Source organism: Heptranchias perlo, chromosome 7, assembly GCF_035084215.1.
Source record: "Heptranchias perlo isolate sHepPer1 chromosome 7, sHepPer1.hap1, whole genome shotgun sequence".
Classification (NCBI taxonomy): domain Eukaryota; kingdom Metazoa; phylum Chordata; class Chondrichthyes; order Hexanchiformes; family Hexanchidae; genus Heptranchias; species Heptranchias perlo.
Window position 1 is genome coordinate 31,934,030 of NC_090331.1, and position 14,307 is coordinate 31,948,336.

The 14,307-nt window shown below is 38.9% G+C and overlaps 1 protein-coding gene across 6 annotated transcripts in view; it reads left to right on the forward strand.

Annotated features, from left to right (window-relative positions):
• The window catches only part of LOC137323595 (nck-associated protein 5-like), a 555,766-nt gene that overhangs the window by 135,560 nt on the left and 405,899 nt on the right, over positions 1–14,307 (forward strand). The window contains exon 1 of one of the 6 annotated variants that reach the window (XM_067987263.1): positions 11,861–11,929. The exons of the other annotated variants lie outside the window; for them this stretch is intronic. The gene's annotated coding sequence lies outside the window, so the exon portion shown is untranslated. Of the gene's footprint in view, positions 1–11,860; positions 11,930–14,307 lie in introns of those variants that run through there. 6 annotated transcript variants of the gene reach the window in all.

The window sequence follows — 14,307 nt, forward strand, 5'->3', positions numbered from 1 at the left end:
CATAACAACACATCAAACTTATTAGAACAACATAAATAATAGTACATAATAATCCCATACATTTGAAGATAATTGATTGTCAAGTGTTTTGAGATGTTTCTGAGAGATGTGATAATACATATCTTTCTTCAGTTTTCTCAAAGTAAAATTATTCATGAATACAGCTCAATTTGACTCCAAAAATATTGGCAGCCCTGTTACCTGTTCCTGCCCTGACTGACTTATTTTCTTGGGCAAAGACTTAACAAAACTCTTTGAATACAGGGGAATTCAGGACATGCATTTATTCTTGCTTCCCTTTGTAGTGAAAGAACATGTTATTGAAAAATTCTTACTAGTTGGACTCGTGGTGCAGTGTTGAATCCAAGATTTTGCAAATTGTAAGTTTCTGATTTTGGCTTTGCTGTTGGAGGAGGCTTCGATTGGAGAGCAGACATTTCCCTACAGGTGACCCTGGCCACTTTCACACATCTCTCAATGGTTGGTTACAGAGTGACATTGGCAGATGCCTAGAAATGGCTGCCATTGTGAATTCTTAGTAGGAGACTTGAGTGGGGAGGAGAGGAAGCTCGTAAGTAAAGGTTGAGAATTATTTTTCATAAAAATGGTCTATCAGCCACAAATACTGTTACTTTCAACAAATCAAAGAAGTACTTGGATGATTTAGTTCTGTGGTTTATTGCAAACGCAAAAACTTAAAACTGTTATTTCAAATTTGTTATTGGCTACTGTACAAGAAAAACTATTCTTATAATTTTGGTTCTGTATATCAGGTTATAAATGTGATACAACATATATAAAGTGTCTGAATGTGGCAGAATTACAGCAGTATGAGAAGGAAATAAATTACATTTCTATAACACTTGATAATCCTCCGGACATCCCAAACCACTTTACAACCATTAGATTACTTTTGAAGTGTAGTCACAATTGTTCTGTGGGCAAGCACAGCAGCCAATTTGCTCATAGCAAAGTCTGAAAAATAGCAAATTAATTACTGGACAATTTATTTATGTGGTATTTATTGAGGAAGGAATATCTCTGGATTCTGAGAGAACTCCTTGCTCTTCTTTGGATTGTGCCATGGCATCTTTTGCATTCACTTCAGAGGGTGGATAGGGCCTCAATTTCTCCTCAAAAAGCACCTCCAACAGTGCAGCACTCCTTCAGTACTGCAATGATGTGTCAGCCTAGAGTATGTGCTCAAGTCTGTAGTGAGGCCTCACATTCTACATCCTCCATAAACTCCATCCTGCCCAAAACTCAGCCACCATTACCCCTGTACTAGATGACCTAATTGGCTTTATATTCCCCCAATGCATTGAATTTAAAGTCCTTGTGCTAATTTTCAAATCCCTCCATAGCTTTGCCTCACTCTAACTGTACAACCTCCTCCAGCCTCACCCTTGGACCTCTGACGCTGGCCTTTTATGTATCCCCCCTTCCCTTACCTTATTATTGGAGCAGAGCCTTCAACCCCTTTAGTCTAATCTCTGGAACTCTCTCCCCAAATCCCTCTCCACTGCCCCCTTCTTTCTCCACGTTTAAAAATCTAAAAAAAAATCTTTTTGATCAAGCTTTCTACGAGCTTTCCTAACTCTTCCAACATGCCTCAGCATCCATTCTTCCCTCACCCCCTTTCTGTAAAGCACCGTAAGATGTTTATCTCTCTTAAAGATACTACATGTTGTTGGTGTTGTCATGCAAGTCAATTTTAAACTGCTGTGGACAACTGTGACGGTTTGAGATTTTTGCCTATTTGTCTTAGAAGGGATTTTGGTTTAATTTATATTATGATGTTGCTGTGAAATTAGATTCAGTACACTTACAGAGAGACATACGCTATCTGGGACGTTGTTTAAAATAATGAAGGGGACTAGACGGTCTTCGCGTGGATAGACTATTTGAATTAGATAGGTTAGGAAGAATCAGGGGATATGTGTATAAGTTACATAAGCATAGAACTAGATTCGATGTCAGAAGGTTTTTCTTTTTGCATAGGGTCATGGACCTTTTGGAATAAGTTGCTGGCTTGTGCAGTGAGTGTGGATTCCCTACAAGCATTCAAAAGGGAGCTGGGCGATTTCCTAGATATGGCTGATATCACAATGTGCGAAAAGTAGTTGAGGTATAGGGTGATGTGTCTTGTGATCATTATGGTTTTCTGGGACACATTTTGATCGCCTTTGGAGATCGGAGAGAAATTTCCCTGTGTTTTCTCCCCTTGAATTGGCTTAGGGTTTTTTCGCTTCTCCCAGGAGATTAGGTTGCTGCTTGTTGGTGGGGGACTTTGGAGATCATGATGCTCAGCTGCACCATGACTGTATGGGACAGGCTCAATGTCCAGCTGGTCTTTTCCTGTCTATAATTTTCATAAACTTAGAACAAATTAGTTGGAATACTGTTATATAAATACTGGTTGTTTGGTGTTGTTAATCATTCTTTATAATAACTAATAGCAACACCCTTTGAATTGTGAATTATGAGATTAATTTAAGACAATATGGTTCATCCACACCTCAGAAATATTCACATCATGCAGAACACTGAGAAGGGGGAAAAAAACAAATACTTTTTGGAAAAGGAGATGGTTAAATGGCAGAAGTGATATTAGCATGAAACAAATCAAAGAAATAAAAGACATATACAAGACACGGAGAATGTGTGCATAGCTTGAAAGAGGTGGTTCGAAAGGGAAATGTGAAAAACTGGCGAAGTGGACCAGGCTCAAGTGGTTCAGATTCCTGATAGAAGAGAAAAGCAGGTTGACAACAAGGATGCGGACCATCCCGTCAGCATTATGTTTTGATGGAGGATCCCTACCCCAAGCACCGGCCCACTTCCTCCCCCAGTGTTCTGTTGGGTTTTTTCACAGATCAAGTGTATACAGCATGAAAACTTTACACACCTGTCCTTACACACTATTGAAATCCTGGTGATAAACATTAGAACCCATAATTTGACAATGCAGATGATTTGTTCGTTGCAGACACTTCTGAAAACCTAAAGACTGGCTTAGGTAAACTTGATGGTACATGTTTAGAATATGGTATGAAGCAAAATATAATGGAGGCAGAAGTAATATCCATCTCAAATATTCAAGGTAGAGTTACATGAAACCTTGAGGCTAAAAAAAATAATTACTTACCAAAGTAAAATATTTTCAAAGACCAGTATATAAAATGATTGATATAAGAATAATTAATGCTGGGTATATGGCATACCAATTAGACATCACCATTTTTTTAAAGAGAGAAATAAATACATTAACAAAGTTAGCAAAGTTCACTATGATAGAGAAAGCTGGGCTAAAAGAGCCTTTGTTGTCTCAATTAAAACCACCTGCTTCAGTTTTCGAATCATTTTTTTGCCAGAAAAGCCTGAGATAAAGGAGGGGGCAGGAGGAAGCAGCCAGATTTATTGTTATACACTGTGGTTGTGTGGATATCTAACAAGGATAGGATTGGGCTCAGCTGTGGTGCTCCACATAGATAAATAGCATAAAGAATGGCTGAAACAAAAACAGAAAAAGTTGGAAATACTCAGCAGGTCAGACAGCATCTGTGGCAAAACAGACGTCAGTCGATGTTTCAGGTCAAGACCTTTCCTCGTAAAGAATGGTTGCTTGGTCTAGCTGCAGAGGGTTCTGCAACTACTGGTACTCCAACATAAGGATAGCTAAGGGGAGAAAGTTGGAGGTATAAACAGCATTTATACTGTGAAGCAGAGATTGGAGTTGTGCATTCTACTTGCCACTACCACATAGCTGAATTACAAGTTCCAAATTAGCACTGGCATCAAATAGACTCTTCTCAGGGGTAGGACCCATGCATGTGCTGATTAAACCACATAAAAGCTTTAACCAGTAACAGGCTTGCAACTAAATTTCCCAGTAATAAATACAGTGTTCTTCCCTCTATCAGAGATTGCATTTCCCCTGTGCCCACTATGCCATGGATTCAATCTGAGTTGAATTTTTCACTATACTCTCTACTGCATTCTGTTGGTAACATACATCATTTGCTAACACTACTGTTTTATCAACAGCTGCTTTAAAACAAAAACAATTATTTGTGTGTGCGCATTCTTGCTGAGAATGCATACATCATTTGACATCTGCCTGTATAGAAAAATGCCTGAGAAATTGCCCAGCAATATAAGCAGGACAAATCCCTACTCTCTGCTTAATTTGTCACCAGGCTTCAGCATAAATCATTGGACTTGATAGTTAAGAAGTGTGATTAAAACCAGATTACCTCAAATTGCATGCTTCATTAGTTGGTATAGTTACTGATTGCTATTTATCAGGGGACTCAGGACTTGCTTAGCTGGTATCTTGATAATGGTAAAATGGGTAGCTCACCAGAGAAAACATTTCAAAATACACTTTTGTAATTATGAATTCAAACCATAGCTCAACAAGTCACATTGGTTTTTATTATTGATTGATCACCTAATTTCTTCTAATACCAAGAAATGTTTACCAAAATATGAAGAGCAGCTTTGCTATAAATCCGTTAGAAGTTTCAAAGCATCTAAATGTACATCGTGGGTTAAACAAAGAAATGGACAGAGATCATAGAAATTTACAGCACAGGAGGAGGCCATTCGGCCCATCATGTCTGTGCCGGCCGAAAAAGAGCTATCCAGTCTAATCCCACTTTCCAACTTTTGGACTGTAGCCTTGTAGGTTACGGCACTTCAAGTTCATATCCAAGTACTTTTTAAATGCAATGAGGGTTCTCCCTCTACCACCCTTTCAGGCAGTGAGTTCCAGACCCCCACCACCCTCTGGGTGAAAAAGTTCCTCCTCAACTCCCCTCTAATCCTTCCACCAATTACTTTAAATCTGTGGCCTTCATTGCAAGAGGATTTGAGTACAGGAGCAAGGATGTCTTACTGCAGTTATACAGGGCCTTGGTGAGACCACACCTGTGTGCAGTTTTGGTCTCCTTACCTAAGAAAGGATATACTTGCCATAGAGGGAGTGCAGCAAAGGTTCACCAGACTGATTCCTTGGATGGCAGGACTGTTGTATGAGGAGAGATTGGGTCGACTCGGCCTGTATTCACTCGAGTTTAGAAGAATGAGAGGGGATCTCATTGAAACATATAAAATTCTGACAGGGCTAGAAAGACTGGATGCAGGAAGGATGTTTCCCCTGGCTGGGGGGTCCAGAACGAGGGGTTACAGTTTCAGGATACGGGGTAGGACATTTAGGACTGAGAGGAGGAGAAATTTCTTCGCTCAGAGAGTGGTGAACCCTTGGAATTCTCTACCACAGAAGACTGTGGAGGCCAAGTCACTGAATATAGTTAAGAAGGAGCTAGATAAATTTCTAGACACAAAAGGCATCAAGGGGTATGGGGAGAGAGCGGGAATATGGTATTGAGATAGAGGATCAGCCATGATCATATTGAATGGCGGAGCAGGCTCAAAGGGCCGAATGGCCTACTCCTGCTCCTATTTTCAATGTTTCTATGTTTCTATGCCCCCTGGTTATTGATCCCTCTGCTAAGGGAAATAGGTCCTTCCTATCCAGTCTATCTAGGCCCCTCATAATTTTATACACCTCAATTAAATCTCCCCTCAGCCTCCTCTGTTCCAACGAAAACAACCCCAGACTATCCAGTCTTTCCTCTTAGCTAAAATTTTCCAGTCCTGTCAACATCCTCATAAATCTCCTCTGTACCCTCTCTAGTGCAATCCATCTTTCCTCTAATGTGGTGACCAGAACTGTATGCAGTACTCTAGCTGTGGCCTAAATAGTGTTTTATACAGTTCTAGCATAACCTCCCTGCTCTTATATTCTATGATGTGGAGATGCCGGTGATGGACTGGGGTGGACAAATGTAAGGAATCTTACAACACCAGGTTATAGTCCAACAGTTTTATTTGAAAATCACAAGCTTTCGGAGGCTTCCTCCTTCGTCAGGTGACTATGACTAATAAAAGAAAGTATCCCGTATGCCTTTTGAACCACCTTATCTACCTGTCCTGCTACCTTCAGGGATCTGTGGACATGCACTCCAAGGTCCCTCTGTTCCTTTACACTTTTCAGTATCCTACTATTTATTGTGTATTCTTTTACCTTGTTTGCCCTCCCCAAATGCATTACCTCACACTTCTCAGGATTGAATTCCATTTGCCACTTTTCTGCCCACCTGACCAGTCCATTGATCTCTTCCTGCAGTCTACAGCTTTCTTCCTCACTATCAACCACACAGCCAATTTTTGTATCATCTGCAAACTTCTTAATCATGCCCCCTACATTTAAGTCTAAATCATTGATATATACCACAAAAAGCAAAGGACCTAGTACTGCGGAACCCCACTGGAAACAGCCTTCCAGTCACAAAAACAGTCGTTGACCATTACCCTGCCAACTTGCCACTTTCCCTTGGATCCCATGTGTTTTACTTTTCTGATTAGTCTGCCATGTGGGACCTTGTCAAAAGCCTTGCTAAAATCCATGTCGACTACATCAAACACGCTACCCTCATCGACCCTCCTTGTTACCGCCTCAAAAAATTCAATCAAGTTAGTCACACATGACCATCCCTTAACAAATCCATCCTGACTGTCCTTTATTAATCCATGCCTGTCTAAATGATGATTAATACTGTCCCTCAGAATTTTTTCCGTCATAACGCAATATTCTCAAGACTTCCTATAACACGTCACAGTCTTACCTGTTCATAAAACACCTTTTTAAAGTGCCCTTTAGAGTTGTATTTTAAAAAAAGAAATCCAGTGGAGTTAAAAAGTATGGTGAAAGGAATGCTCCTTGAAGATTTGATATTGAGCTATTAAAAATTCTGTCCAGTTGCTGCCAGCAAATTTGCAAAGAGGGATGTATCAATGATGAGTTTAATTGTGATGTCAGTTTGATTTTTCCAATTCTACACAAATTCAAAATGCCACACAAGGCAAGAAATGAAGGAAACTTTGCAGTTAGTTGATTCAAATGTTGATTTACTTAACAGATGAAGCACTACTGAGGCACAAAAAACAGAATGATGTTATTTAAAGCTTTTTATAACTGATCTTTTTAACAGTGTTCTAGATAAATGCAGAGTGTAAAAAATGTCACTAGTTACAATATAGTATCCTAGAATGATAGATCACAGAAACAGGACATTTAGCCTTTGGTTTGTGCTGGTCTTTTCGCTGTGGAGCCATCTCATCTTATCCACTCTTCTGTTCGGCCCCCACATCTTAAATTTTCCTCTTTTTCAAGCAACTATCTGATTTAACAATGGTTTATGGCAGAGAATTCCACATTCTAACTAACCTCTGTGTGAAGCCAATTTTTCTAACCTCCCTTTCCATCCTTCTTGTGATTCACAATACAAGTGCAGTAATCGTCATCGTCACTGGGTCAAAATCCCTACCTAACAGCACTGTGGGAGAACCTTCACCACACGGACCACAGCAGTTCAAGAAGGCGGCACACCACCACTTTCTCAAGGGCATTTAGGGATGGGCAATAAATGCTGGCCTTGCCAGCGATGCCCACATCCCAGAAACGAATAAAAAAAATTGTAGAAAGCAATTTCGGCTCTGCACGTGTTCTAAATTTGTGGACCTAGATTTTGGCACTGGGTTTACATGAAGATGTGGAGATGCCGGTGATGGACTGGGGTTGACAAATGTAAAGAATCTTACAACACCAGGTTATAGTCCAACAATTTTATTTGAAAATCACAAGCTTTCGGAGGCTTTCTCCTTCGTCAGGTGAATGTGACGAAGGAGAAAGCCTCCGAAAGCTTGTGATTTTCAAATAAAATTGTTGGACTATAACCTGGTGTTGTAAGATTCTTTACATTTACATGAGGAGCCAGCGGAATTCCTGTAGAATGTGTCAAACTTTCTCCCAAGCTGATATGCCAGCTCTGCACTTGTTCCCAGCACATCTAGGATTTCCCACCAGAAGTGACGAGGTAGAAGGCGTGGAATATGTTTACCCACACATGGGCGGGCACAGCCTAACTAAGTAATTTCTGTTATTTGCTCCTCGATGCAAGGAGACTGGAAAGTCTATGTTATTGAGGCCAGAGAGTGCAATTAATTATTTCATTAACCCTTGGGCTTGAAAATTGGACATGGTCAAGGTTGCACCACTGTGGTGGGAAGATGTCGCACCCAGCTGCATTTTCGTTGGTGTAATAGCTGAGTGGAAAATCTACACTGTGGAGTGCAAATAAGGTGTAAAGTCCTCACTGATTCCAAAGTGGAGTGGAACTCCTTCATCCAGGAAGTCTCACCCCACTTTATTCCTGTGTGATACTGAATTCAGTCCGCATTTACACTATAATTGCAATGTCAGTATTAGTTACAGTATTAGTGTAGATGCATCCTTAAATTTGTTCTCTATTGTTTTGTCTTGCCGAAAGTGAAAACAACCTATTCTATTTACCTTTCGTAAATTTGAATCTTTCTATCAACCTTCTCATCCCTAGTGAAAGAAAAAGCCTTACATTCACAAGTCTCTCTTTATAACTCTCAGTTTTATTCTGCAAGTAACGATTCATTCAACTGGTGCAAAGAATTCACAAACCATTGTGTAGATGACAGATCAAGTTTTTATCTTAAATTATTATTAAGGAACAAATCTGCCCTGATTATGTCTGAGGCTCAGTTGAAAGGTAATTTACAACAATTTATGGTGTCAGAATAATGCAGGTACCGCAGCTGTTTTTGTTTTTTAGAGGCAAGAGTAGTGTCATTACAAGAGTAGTGTCATTACAAGGAAATGTATTCATATATAAATCCAAAACCCTTTTAAAATTAATGTTTATGAGGTCTTGAATCCAGAATGGTCCAGAAACAGCTCCTGCTTTAAGAGCTAGACTAATTCAAAGTCATGAAAAGAAAACAAGCTATTCCTTGCTAGCTTGTGAACAACTCGTAATGTAACCAGGACAATTCACAAACTGGCTGGAACATGGGTATTAGATTCACATGATGACTCCAATGTCCAATACAAAAATAAAGCAGTATAAGCCTTTCTTCTTTGTGGCTGTCTCTGGGGAATTTTGTTTGTATACTCTAATAAAAATGATGTATGTGCCGTAGTGGAATTAATTATAAACTTCATATTGTATGTAAGCAAAAGTAACCAGTTAAAATACTGCAAAATTCTAAACGTTAAAGGCAGTGACTGTATTTGGAGCTAGACAATAAAACAGTGGAAACCCTTTATCCATATTTATGATCAATTTAATTGCATAAATAAAGTTTACTTTGAAATAAAAAGTGGACAATGTATCTGTAGTAGAAATTCCTGGCTTGAGTTGAAGTAGAAGTAAACATTATCCAACTCTGATTTATTTATGTTTTTCTTAGTTGGATAGAAACATAAACTAAAACAAAACTACAAGGATGACTGGTGAGATCTTTCAGTTATCCATCAGTGTAATTGAGATAGAGTTGGATGTACACATTTATCAGCGATGTCTTTACTAGTATCGTGTATCAGGTCTGTCTCTTCCCCAGTGAACAGGTTTTAAGGTCACCATGTTATAAGCAATTACTGCTGAATTAGATCACTCCAGCTTTTATGGAAAACCATGTTATTCAATTTCGGTGGGGTTTACTGAGCGTTGGGGATGAGAGAGTGGGGGATGGGTGGGGGTCAACAAAACTGGGCAGTTCTGAGTAAAAGAAAATAGTGACTCTGAGGTCAGACTGAGTGAAAAAATAAGAAAATGCAAAAGGGAAATCATTAGCACACAGATAGCTCTAGTGGGAATATTACTGGCAATTTTAAACTTCTGTTTGGGTTTAAAATAAGAACATGGATAATATCATGTTTCATGATTTTTTTAATGACATATAAAAGGAACTGGCAGTGTTTCATTTGTCTCTCCTAAATACAAAGTTAGTGTTCTGCAACAGACTGGTTTGAAACAGTCACTTTGGGGTAGAAATTGGACCGAGGCCAATTTTGGGGGCCAACATCCTGCGTCCCAAGGACGCTTAAAAAACGTCCGATCTCAAATTGGGTCGGGATATTTTTAAGGCATTTCTGGCGGCCGACTAATAGAGGAGTTAGGACCCCAACATATGTAAAAGAGGGACCAATGCCTATTTTTGGCTCCTTTACAAAATTAGTCATTGATCATCGGGCAGGTGTCTGGCCTGCCCTGCTCAGGATTCTTCAAGGTAAGATTTATTAAAAAAAATATATATTTCTGTGGTGTCAGTAGGAGCAGGAGCACTCCTCCCAGCTCCACAGTCCTTGAGGGCTGCTGCTGGCCCATGATCAATCCCACCCCTCTACCCCATTCTCCTTCACCCCCCCACCCAGGACTTACCTGAGGACCACCGTCGGCGACTCAGACAGCCGGAAATTCGCTTCTTCAATTGGGCGACCTGCCCATGGAGGTACTATGGATGTCAATAGTTCTCCACGATTATTTAGATGCGACAGGAAAACCAATTTCTCGCAATCTTTGGGCATCTGCCTCTTGGCGCAGGGATCATTCCGTGCCCCCATTTGCCGCCCGAAGACTGGCCTAAATGAATTTCTAAGCCTTTGTATAATCTCAATTTGTGAATTTAATTTCAGCATACAAGCTATCAATGTTTGTTGCATATAAATTTCAAACATATAAAAATCTTTGTGTGAGCAAATAAAAAGAGGAATAGTTAATAAAACATACTAAAGGTAACCCATTATACTTTGAAGTTTGGCATTACTGTTATTTGAACAGTCAGTGAATTTACATAAATTCTACAATGTTCTCCATTGTTGACCAGCAAAATAAATACATTTTCCATAATCTTTATTAACCTCTCAATCTCAAAAGAGATGATCACTGCTAATCGTGAGACAAATGTTAATACTGGTGGAAGTCTATTGCATTCTCTTTTTCTGAATCTTTAACTTTTTCAAATGTTAATTTTTTTTCTCTATACAATGCACAACTGGATGCGTGTGGCCATGTGTTTCTCAATAGTTTAATCTGCAATTTATACTCTTTGTACTTTACTGAACACTAGAAAATAGGCTGAACAGATAAGGCAGTAGATGAAGATTAAAACTTGTATTTGCACATTGAAAAGTTGAATTAATACTGAATTTTTATGAAGAAAACAAAATGTGACCGACATTGTGGAATCACGAAAAGCAATAATGACTATTTTTATTGATTACTGCCCGGAGTTGAATTTGTACTCGGTTACAATGTTTCACAAAGTGATTGCTAGTCACCTGATACAGCAGTTTTATTCATATAAATTACCCTGGAGATATACATTTAGCTGCAATGTGCTTCATGCTACAAACTGCTAATCTGATTAGGCTAATTGTTCATTTAGTTCATTAGCAACAAATGTTTGGCGATGGGGATTGGTGTTGTCTTTAACCTGGATAGTATATGGAGCTTTTTAATTCCACTTCCCAAAGTGCCTTTCCATTCACAATAACCCGGTTTTAAGCAGACAAAAGAAACATACCCTCCCCCCTGCACCAACTTCCCTAACCCCTGCTGCAGGCACAGATTTGTCAGAGCCATTCAGTTGAGACTGATTATGATGGCAGCAGATGGGCTTCACTCGACAGCAGATCCACGGTAGTTTCTTGGGGACAAGAATTAATAGGCCCAGTTGTAGGATCGCACACAGAGCATCAGCAGTACGCTCTTGATCTGCTGTAAGCTCCTCTCCCCGAGGAAACTGCCACCTTCAAAGCCAGCGGCCCTCCCTAAACACATGTTAAGTGCCCCTCTCCCTGAGAAACCAGTGAAGCACAACAAAGCAAAGGGAGAGATTGTTTTCACTGCAGTGGCAGGGTTTGGGCCGTAAACTGGAGAGAAAGTTTATCAACTCTGGATCTTTGTTTGCTGCTGTTTGATTGCTCTGAGGATTACTCTGACTGTTATGTGAAGGACCTCCGCTCTAAGGATGTTTTCTCAGAGTCTGGGTAAGAAGCAGAAACCTTGCAATATATCCTGGTGTTGTTGAATTTATTGTAAATGTTTAACAAGCTGTGTTTGTGTGGCATTTTACTGCAAGGTCCATGTCCAGGACAACTTAAGTTCTCAGCAAAAAAATATGCTGTGCTGTACTGGATCTTGAAATCTAAAAGCGGTTATTGTTGCTTAAAGAAATGTATGCATAATTTAACTGGTCCTCATTATTGAATTATAAGAATCTTTGTGGAAGTGGAATTTTTGTTATTCCTGGAAGGTGAACTGTGTTTTGAACACACTAACAAACAGATCAACTGTTTTAATTTAACTTACAAGACAGACTTGATTTGATGGTACATTTCACTTTTGGTGGAACCAAACTGTTGTCACTATTTCTAAAAATGTCTGTGAAGCAGACGATAGGGACAGCAAAAGCCTTGTTATTTGGCTGGGAAAACACAATTGTGTGCCCTGTTGCTACTGGCAACTGCATGTGCTGAGTCGCCATCCAGCTGTAAGCTGCTTAATTCTGAATGATAGCAGAGAAGTATGATCATTTTAGAGAATGACAGCAGATAGTGAAGCTTTATTTTGGAGTCTGATTAAGGTTTTGTCTTGTGCGTTAATCCCAGTAACATCTCTCATGATCTGGTCTGCTTAAATGCTTTCTGTACTAAAGAATGGCACTGTTTAATTCCAATCCTCCTGAATGTATGCTGCTGCTACTGATAAACACAGCTATTCTTCTGATTTTGCCTTAATTCCTGATCGTTGCGAGAACTTGTCCCACAAGAGCCCTTCAGAAACACGTGTGGAAAATGATGGATTTCAATAATGCTAGAGTTCATTTCTGTGGACCTGGCATGTATGTAGCATATAAATGGAACATGTGTGCCACACTTTGCTGGGAAGCTCTCTTGAGACTTCTCCACTGGTGAATACCATAAGGCACCGTGGGAACTATTTTAGCCACAGAACTCTTGCCTACATGTAGTTTACCAACAGTTGTTACATTGTGTTTGGAGAAATCTGTATCTGTTGGTCTTAAACTGCAATTACAATTTTAGTTGCCAGGTATTTGAGGAATGAAGGTTAGAATATAGTAAATTATTCTGAGATGTCAGGGATGACTTTTTAGTATGCTAATAATTAGATATTTAGTACTTGGAAAGAACCTTTCAAACTTTTGAAAGCAATCTGGTGTTTCAAATAATTAAGACGGTATGCAAAAGGACAAAAACATTTTATCACCAGAAAATTAATCTGGCTCCCTACGTTTAGATGTTTAAATGGGTATTCCAAATGGGGAGGAGTAAATGAAATTACATTAATTGCTAGTGCAAATGTTTTAGCTTAATCGCTCATTGTTAATTCTGTGCTGGAAGGTCAATGGTATTGCCTTTATTTAAAATTACAAAAGCAACAGAATAACTGTAGAACTGAAAATATTTAACATTTGTCAGTATGCATACTTTTTCACAATTCTCAGTTCTTATTAATATTCTACTGCATATGCGATCAAATTTTTAGAATCTTTTCATAAGTTACATATAGCTATTTGAACATTATTCTCTATGGTATGTAATGTTAAAATCGTCGATTTAAAGTATTTTACAATGTTATATGTCATGTGAAAAGTATTCCATTATATACAGTTTATTTTCTTCACAACAGTATTTAATTTTTGCTTGCTATTACGATTGATATTTTTAAGTAAAAGTGCTCAACAGCAACTTTTATACAGACTTATTTGCAAACTTGATACGGCCTTGTGTGTGTCAGAAAATGTTGCACGGTTTGAAAGGACACAATAGCCTCTGTGCAAAATAAATAATGTAAAATGCGTTTGTATCATCTAGAACTTGGAAATCATTTTTTTTAGATTAATATGCTGGTCAGCAAAGCATAGCATGTGAGTAGCTTTCTTTTTTTTATATGCTGTACTTGGACCAAAGCCAGTTGGCTCTAGAAGAAAGTTTCCATAGGCTGCTACTGCACTTAACAGAAACAAAATGCTGTGGCAGCAATTTTTCTGTTTACCCACACACAGCAAGCAGTGGCTTACCGAATAGTTGGGATTTCATCACTTTTTTTATTCTTCAGTCGTCAGGTACTTGAACAAATGATTTAATTTTATAATGAAAATTTAAAAAAATCTAAATTGTTGCTTGGAAACGTGATGAGCCTGATTTGCAAAGAAATAGCATAGTTTTAAGTTAAAATGTAAGCTAGTGTTAACTATCTGTGTTTTTATTAGACCATTACTTACTAAAATGTTACTATAGTATTATTGATTCACCTAACTGCAGTTGATAAACCATAGTAACTAACAAAGGGTAAGATAAAAATGAAGGTTGGCAGCTGTTGGAATGCGCTCAGAAAGCCATGT